General features: G+C 54.4%; 1 protein-coding gene across 5 annotated transcripts in view; it reads right to left on the reverse strand.

The window, feature by feature from the left end:
- The window catches only part of tn (tripartite motif containing protein thin), a 79,583-nt gene extending 72,310 nt beyond the window's left edge, over positions 1-7,273 (reverse strand). For 3 of the 5 annotated variants that reach the window (XR_003112842.1, XM_025298303.1, XM_025298307.1), the window contains exons 1-2: positions 7,094-7,273; positions 2,559-2,663 (exon numbers count right to left, since the gene is read on the reverse strand). The gene's annotated coding sequence lies outside the window, so the exon portion shown is untranslated. Of the gene's footprint in view, positions 1-2,558; positions 2,664-3,798; positions 3,818-7,004; positions 7,024-7,093 lie in introns of those variants that run through there. The other 2 variants (XM_025298304.1, XM_025298305.1) reach the window with 2 other exon arrangements.
- Between the last annotated feature and the right edge of the window lie 496 nt (positions 7,274-7,769).

A 7,769-nucleotide genomic window follows, 5' to 3' on the forward strand; every position in this document is an offset into this window, starting at 1 on the left:
GAACTCTCATAGTCGAGCTCTACCGCGTAATGTAAATAACGCCGCGGAGTAATCCCCTGGCGTGGGATCGATGAATCATCGGATTTACACAAATTCCGCGGCCGCATCATTTCGGTCGCATTATTATAATCCTTACACATAGCATCGAGAGCTCGTTACTCATGCCATACTAAAATAGCGACGCCAAAATACGCTGCGCGCGCGGGCATCCTCCCTTGCTCTTTCCACGCGCGAAATGCAATATTATTATTTAAATCCGCGAGCACATTTCACGCCGAGCACGCCAGTCGTCAATCGCGCGCGCCATTAAATCGCGGAAATTCCGTATCTTCAGTTTCGACATCTGAATGCTTCATGGAGGAATTATCGCGCAGGTGTTATTGTATTTGTAGAAAAATATCGAAATATCGGTACAGACCGTTAAAGCGCAGTCTCGCTTTTCTCTTCCTCTCTCTCTCTCTCTCTCTCTCTCTCTCTCTCTCTCTCTCTCTCTCTCTCTCTCTCTCTCTCTCTCTCTCTCTCTCTCTCTCATTTCGTCGGTGATGCAAGCACTCAACTTTTGGTTCCGGTCGGACGGCGCAGTTATAACTGCGGGGACACTTCCCGGACGTACGATCGACGAATATAGACCGGCCGCGCGGAGTTGAAGCGTCGACACTTACGAAAATCGCCGCTGCCACGAGAGCGTATGTTCGATACGAAAAAGCGATTGATGAATTTACTTCTGACAATGAGGAATGGGACTGATTTGTGGCGGGCGGTTCTCTCGATCTCAAAGTCGGGAGAAAAATGGATTTCTTATACCGCACCGCGAGGAATGGACATAAATGTAGATTCACCTGTACAAATGAAGATCCATTTTTCACTCGGCGTCCCCCGCACGACCGTGCGCCAACGACTTTTTACGACAACACGCCCGGGCGTCCGCGATAACTAACTTCAATGCGATATCAGACGTTATGGTGGCGCTACTCTAAAGCCGATAAATCATAGCCCGCTCCCATATTTGTAGGATATATCGACCCGGAGACGTATGCAGCCTCATCGTCGTCGTCGTTGTCGTCGTCGTCGCCGTCGCGGGCGTTTCATCAGACGGAACGTTTCAGCGGGCCCGACGTGGGTTATTGACGCGGTTGATTTTTGCCACGCGCTTCTCCGCGTGCGGCGACAAATATACTATACGTGACCGCAGGAGCGACGCGTGCTCGAAAACAAAGGAGTTGAAGAGAGACACCGAGCCCCTAAGAATAAAAACGAAAAATTCCTAGAGGAATTTCCCTCGTTCCATCGTCCCCGCGCACTTTTTATCCCTCGATGGAACTCGCATCTCACTTATACGGTATTTTGCGAGTACGGTATTTTCGTCCTCGTTCTTGCGACCCCGGGCGACCATTGATTTACATATTCGCTCGGTAATTTAAGATTTACGATCCCGGCTGTAATTAATATTCCGTTTTCTGTCTCGTGACAGCGGAGCGAGAGTATGTTTTGTACTTGCATGTAACGCGCGCGGTGCGATTGTGTACGTGTATGTAATACTCCCTCCTTCATATTGTAACCTGCAGCCTGAGGTTTTTCGCCGATACACCACCTTTTTAATCACTCGTTAAGCGTCGCGGTCGTGTTACGTTTTCGTGCGACAAACCGAAGCGCGCTATCATCCTCCGCCGCGAATCGATAAACATAATTATCCCTCCCTGAGCTTTGCGACGTAGAGGTCCATCGAAAACAGAGAGCTGCCTCTCTCTCTCTCTCTCTCTCTATTTGAACCTCTCTCATGTTGAACAAGAAGGGCGAAAGGCCACGGTGGAATGGGGTGGGGAAAGAAGCCGCGAGAGTCAGCAAGCCGGCGGCGCGCGAACAATCATAAGACCATCACGACGAAGATTGATTAGCTCCGATTCATTTATTCGCCGGCTTTTTCTTATCGGCCTCAGCCGGCGCGCGGCGCGATAATGCGCTATTATTCCTGCGGGAAATTTCGGCGTTGTTCTAACGAGCAGGTAAATTCGACAGAGAGATATTACAGAGGTGCGCGCGCGCGCGCGCGCGCGCGCGCGGCGCGGCAAAGTTCACTAACTGGATCATCATAAAACTCGTTGATACCGCATTACCCGAGTGTAATTATTTTTACAGCGCGGCGAAAGATCGGCGTAAAGCCGCGCGTCATTATTCAAACGTCCGGTGTTAACGGATCCCGTCGTGGAATTAATCGGTAAAATGTGCCGGACGGCCGGCGGGGCTCAATAACGAGCGAATAAATCGCCGATGCGCGTTTCGCCGCGCGTTCGGAAATTCGTTCGCTCCGAAACGTCACGGGCGGTGACGTTGTGTAATTATCAACGGAAAACACGTATCTGCATAAATGCTCACGCGTGAGCGAGCGATGCACTTTGCGCGAATCGCATTGGCCGACATATCCGAAACGTCGGACACGCTTTCAAGGCGCTCGACCAAGCGCGACGCGCGAGCCCCGCGGTATTATTTTAAAATATTCTCCGGGGCACACGTCAAACTTATCACGCGCGCATCTGCATACTAATTATCAAAGCTCTGACCTGATTTGTCGACCGCCTTACGGCGGCCTCTTCCGGTTGGGGGACCTCCCTACGAGTCCCCGAGTGGTGGTGCTTCCCGGTCGCCGAAATCCAGCGCTGTGACAGCTGGAAAGTAGACATCACTGTCGTTAAACTTCGGACGCGAACACGTCACGCGACGCGACGCGACGCAACGCGACGCGACAAGGCCGGGCGCGAAGGAATTTCGAGAAACCGCGGAGTACTCTCGTCACGAGTCCGCTTCCCACGTTGATCGGCGTCGCGGCCGTATGCGCGCGTATGATGCATGAGATGCATGAGTGTGTCGTGTAAATTTAAGCGCCCTGTCATCGCGGCCGATGCGCTGGATGAAGATATTCGGCGACAGGTGACGCGCGCGCGACCGACGTATTTATTTTTGCCGCGACAGACAGGACGACTTCGCCGCTAGGATTCTCTAGCGCACGGACCGCCGGAACGTCGCCAGGATCGAGGCGAAACAGAAAATAGCCGGATGTGCGCGCGCGGCGGTTCTAATTAACGTAATGGCAGCGCGAAACGTTGAGACTTGGAGAGATGGAGAGAGAAAGACAGAGACAGAGACAGAGACAGAGACAGACAGAGAGAGAGAGAGAGAGAGAAAGGGAGAGACGTCATAATTTACATTTACGACATTTGCAGTCGTGTATCCCGATATGACATTGCTGTAGTAATAACCCGCGGCCGCCATCGTGAGAAACCGAGCGGATTTTTTTTCTAGCGTCTGATTTAAAAAAATGATTTCGCCCGCGGACGGCAAACAAAGCGCGGCGCGGCGACGTTGCAGTGAAAGCGGTCGACGTTAAATCAGACACCGTCGCACACGCGCTGATGACAGCATTCATCGCTGTGTGTACCCGGTGCAATTGGCTACGAAGCCATTTTGAAATAAACGCGCCGCCCGTGTTTTTCCGCAATTTCCCTCTTTCACTCTTCTCCGCACGCGCGTGCTGCATTCGCAGCTCGCGCGACTCGCGTTTGCAATCGCGTCAAAAGCGCGACGACGTTATTTTCCTTTCTCGCGTGCCGCGCGAAAAAATTCGCGCGACACCGATATTTGCCAACTCGTCTCGCCCGCGATTTTCGCAGCGCGAGCATCGCGCTGTTCGCATTCGCAGCGACCGGACGCGTGTTGCTTCGAAATCAGCCGCGAGGTAGCTTATCATCGGCGAGACACAAATGGCGGCGGAGCGCGTAAACACGTGTTTCCGTCGATTCGCACAATTTCGCCGGGGTCGCGGATGCGTTCCTCGGCGACTTCCCCCGTCGCGTCGGAGACGGTTTCGTCGTCGTCGCCGACAATAAATAATTGGCGCAGCCGTTCGTCGTTGCGGCAACGTCTCGTCGATGTTTTCCCGTCGCGTCTCGTAACGATATGTCGCGTACGTTCGCGGAGCACTTCTCGAAAGCACCTCGGCTTCGATTTCGCTCTGCGCCGGCCGGGCGGCGATGTTCCTTGGCGCCGAGCCAAGGCGGAATCGCGTTCGCCGCGCGCTCGCGCGATTATCGGCCGAGTCGCGTTCAGCCGCGAGAAGCGGAGCGGAGGAAGTGCTCCGGCCCGCTCGAATCGCGATTTCCGTGCTTCCGCGTCCGTCCCGTTTCGTTCGCGGTTCCGTCCCCTACGTCACGTCACTTCCCGATTCCCCGATCGCCACTCCGAGATCGGGCAACAAGAGAGAAACGAGCAGGTAGAGCGAAAGAGATGAACGAGGGCGATGAATGGGGGGCGGCCGGTCGGACACGAGAAAAGAAACGGAAACGGAGCGGCGGCGTGTCGCGGGGAGGTGGTTGATGAGGATCTTTCCTCCGTTCGTCCGTCCGTCCGTCCGTCGCGGCCATCGGCGGATATACAGCGCGGGAAAACTGTGGCGAGAGAACGAAACCGAGTAATTGGACACCGGCTGGCCATATTAGAGCACGCAGAGACGGACGGCGACGAAGAGAAGAAGAACGGAGGGAACGAATGGCTAAGAGCGAGAGAGAGAGAGAGACGCAAGGGAGCGAGAGGCTGTCGAGGGGCAAGCGAGGAGGGATCAAGGGAGGCGGAGGAGACATGGCGAGAGAGGAGACCGGCGGCGGGAAAACTCTAGAGGCGAAACGGCGGAATCGCCACGGAAGATGGAAGCGAGTCGAAAAGAAAATAACACGAGGACGAGAGAAAGAGAGAAAGAGAGAAAGGTGGATGGAGCGAAGTTAGTGTAGCGAGGTAAAGGGTAAGCCTTTAAAAGGCGGAAGTGGAAGAGAGTGGCGGTCAAGAAAAACTGGGTGCGCGCGTGCGCGCGAGAGGGGAGCGGAAAAGCACCAGAGATGCACTGTGATGACGAGTGCGCGAGGAAGAGACGCGGAGGAGGAGGAGGAGGAGGAGGAGGAGGAGGAGGGAAGGAGGAGAAGGAGGAGGAGGAGGAGGAGAAGAAGGGGAAACTCGGTGACGACAGACGGAAAAACGAGGAGAGCGAGGAAAGAGGAGAAGGAGAGAAAGCGAGGGAGAGGCGGCGCAAAATAGTGGCAGTGCGAAATAGAAGGTAAGATGGCGAAATCGGCACGGTCGTAGAGGATGAGTCAAAGGGGAGAAATGAGAGAAGGTAGGAAGAGCGTTAGAGAGAGAGAAAGAGAGAGAGAGAGAGAGAGAAAGAGAGAGAGAGTGAGAGAAAGAAAGGGGGCACCAAGTTAATAAGAGCCCAAGAGTAAACTGGATATAGGAGCGCGTAAAAGGGATCGCGAGTAAATCAGAAGGAAAAAGAGGCGAGCAAAAGCACCGGAGAGCCGGCGAGAAAGGGTTTGCGGAATAAAAGCGGTTGCTGGTTGTGATGAAAAAGGAAGAACGCGGCAATAGGCGCAAACGCGTTTTTCGTTTCGTCATCGGTGCGCCGCGCGCGAGCCAGATTTGTGTAACGGCAAAACGAAGGGCGGACAAGGCGTGCAATAAGATAATCGAGACGGAAGAAAAAGATTGCACGTGCGAAGGGCAGTTGAGTAACAAGCTGCAACGGAAAAGCACAGGCTTCGCCGAGAGAGATAATTGAAATGGAATGAAATGTTTAGGTAAAGGCGGTGCGCGCGTTAAAAGAAAGCGCCGCGCTGGAGGTGCTTCGACGTATCTCGCCAGAAAGGGGCAGAACATTTTAATGAGAAGCCGTGCGAAATTAGCGCAGAAGAGCGAGAGAAAGAGAAAGGGAGGGAGAAAAGAAGTCACCTCGTCGTGCGAGGACAAAAAGGGTCCTTAATAAAGAAGAGCTGGAATCCGAAAAATCGTACGAACTCGTCGCCGGGGAAACTTTCGTTTCGCGCGAGCGAGAGAGAGAGAAAGAGAGAGAAAGAGGGGGGGGGGGGCAACAGGAGAGGCAGACAGGAATGTGCTAAAGTGAGACGTTCCCGGATGGGTTCGGCTTAAAGAAGATAAATGTATCGAGAAAAGAATGGAAAGACGGGGGGGGGGGGGGGGCGTGGAACGGAAGCGAGGATCCGCGCGTACAAGGTGCACATCGGCCGGATCCGAGGCGAACGGAAGCGACGGAAGTGAAATTGCAGAGACAGGAAGTAACGTGGCGAGGAACTCAAGTGAGAAAAATCTCGATGGACGATGAGGAGAGAGAGAGAGAGAGAGAGAGAGAGAGAGAAAGAGAGAGAGGGAGAGAGGCACGACTAATTTAATTTATTTCGGAAAAGGGAGGTGAAAAAATCGCGCGAGAGGAGGATATGTTGCGGAACACATAAAAGACGTAGAAGGGCAGATACGCAGATCGAGATGAGTGCGAGAATGCGTGAAAGGGAGGAGGAGAGAAAGGGAGAGGAGAAAGAGACGGAGAGAAGCTCGCAGCCATCGCCATCGCCACGGTGGAGCGTCGTCGACCGTTCACGCGCGCGCGTCGTACCATTTTAGTATCCGAGCGCACCGGTGCGCACCGGTGTGCATTATCTAACACTTAAAATTAGACGACGATGGCGGCGACGAAGACGACGACGACGAAGACGACGACGACGACGACGACGACGAGAAAGACGAGCGTGAAGATTGCGTCGACGACGACGACGACGACGACAGCGATGATCCTCTCTTTCTCCTTCTCTCTATCTTTCTCTCTTCCTCGCTTCCGTAAGGAAAGGGAACAAGCGGGAATGAACGGAAGGAGAGATCTTCCCGGTTGCGATTATGCCCGTAAATTATACCGCGATTCACCGACGAAGCACTTTTGCACTGATCTACAATCACACGTCGCGATTTCTTCCGCTTCTTCTTCCTCTTCCGCTCAAACTGCCGACTTCACTTTCCTTTCTACGGCACTATATACGGCATCCTCTCTCTCTCTCTCTCGCGCTCTCTCTCTCGCGCTCTCTGAATATCCTTCCTTCTCTTTTCTGCCGCTCTCGCCTATATCCGTCGTGCCCGCGCGGTCTCTCTTCACTTCCTCCTTTACGTTCCGGTCTTACTTTCCGCGGTGTTTCGCTCTAAGTAGTGTGGTGTTTATCGAGTGTGATGTGACGATGAGGTCGCCAACGACGAGGTTTACGAGACGCACCGCGTTCGTCCGGGCCGGCTGGCCGCCCGTCTCAGAGTGAATGTCTTATTAGTTATTTCTAGTTTAGCTACTTCGTCGCCGCTCTGTTCCTCCTCCTTCTTTTCTTAATCTTCTGGCCGAACCGACCGTTTCCCCCCTCGTTTCTCTGCCTCCTCTCTCCTCGGTCCTCTTCGCTCTCTCCGGTGCTCTTTCGCCCCGCTCTCCCGCGTGCTCCTCAAGCATCGAACTCGATCTGCACCGCGCCATCGGCCGTGCGAGCTCGAAAGCTCGCTCATTCGCTCGCGGATTCTGCCGGCTCAGTGCTTGCGGCGAATTCTCGCGAGCTTCGCGACATCGGGAAGAGAGAAACCGCTGTCGCGTGATGGGGGGGGGGGGAGGAACTCGCGAACGTTCGCGGATACGGGCTCCCGGGGGAACGAGAATCGCCCGACGAACAGATTCCCACACGATACGTACGTGTCGTACGGGAAAGTCGAGAGAAAATCGAAGAAAATTCACGGGTCACCCCCGCGGTCATCGGCAGCGATTTGGCTCGCGGACGAGCTGCAGATACGCGTCCGAGACTTTTCCTCCTCGAGTCCTTGAGACGTGCCCGCGGACACGGAGAACCACCGACGTGGGTGCGGGTTTCGAGTGCGGCCGATATCTCTCGGTGCGGTCGAACGCTTCGCGGAAT

The sequence above is a fragment of the Harpegnathos saltator genome, unplaced genomic scaffold (assembly GCF_003227715.2).
Source record: "Harpegnathos saltator strain DR-91 unplaced genomic scaffold, Hsal_v8.6 scaffold213, whole genome shotgun sequence".
NCBI lineage: Eukaryota > Metazoa > Arthropoda > Insecta > Hymenoptera > Formicidae > Harpegnathos > Harpegnathos saltator.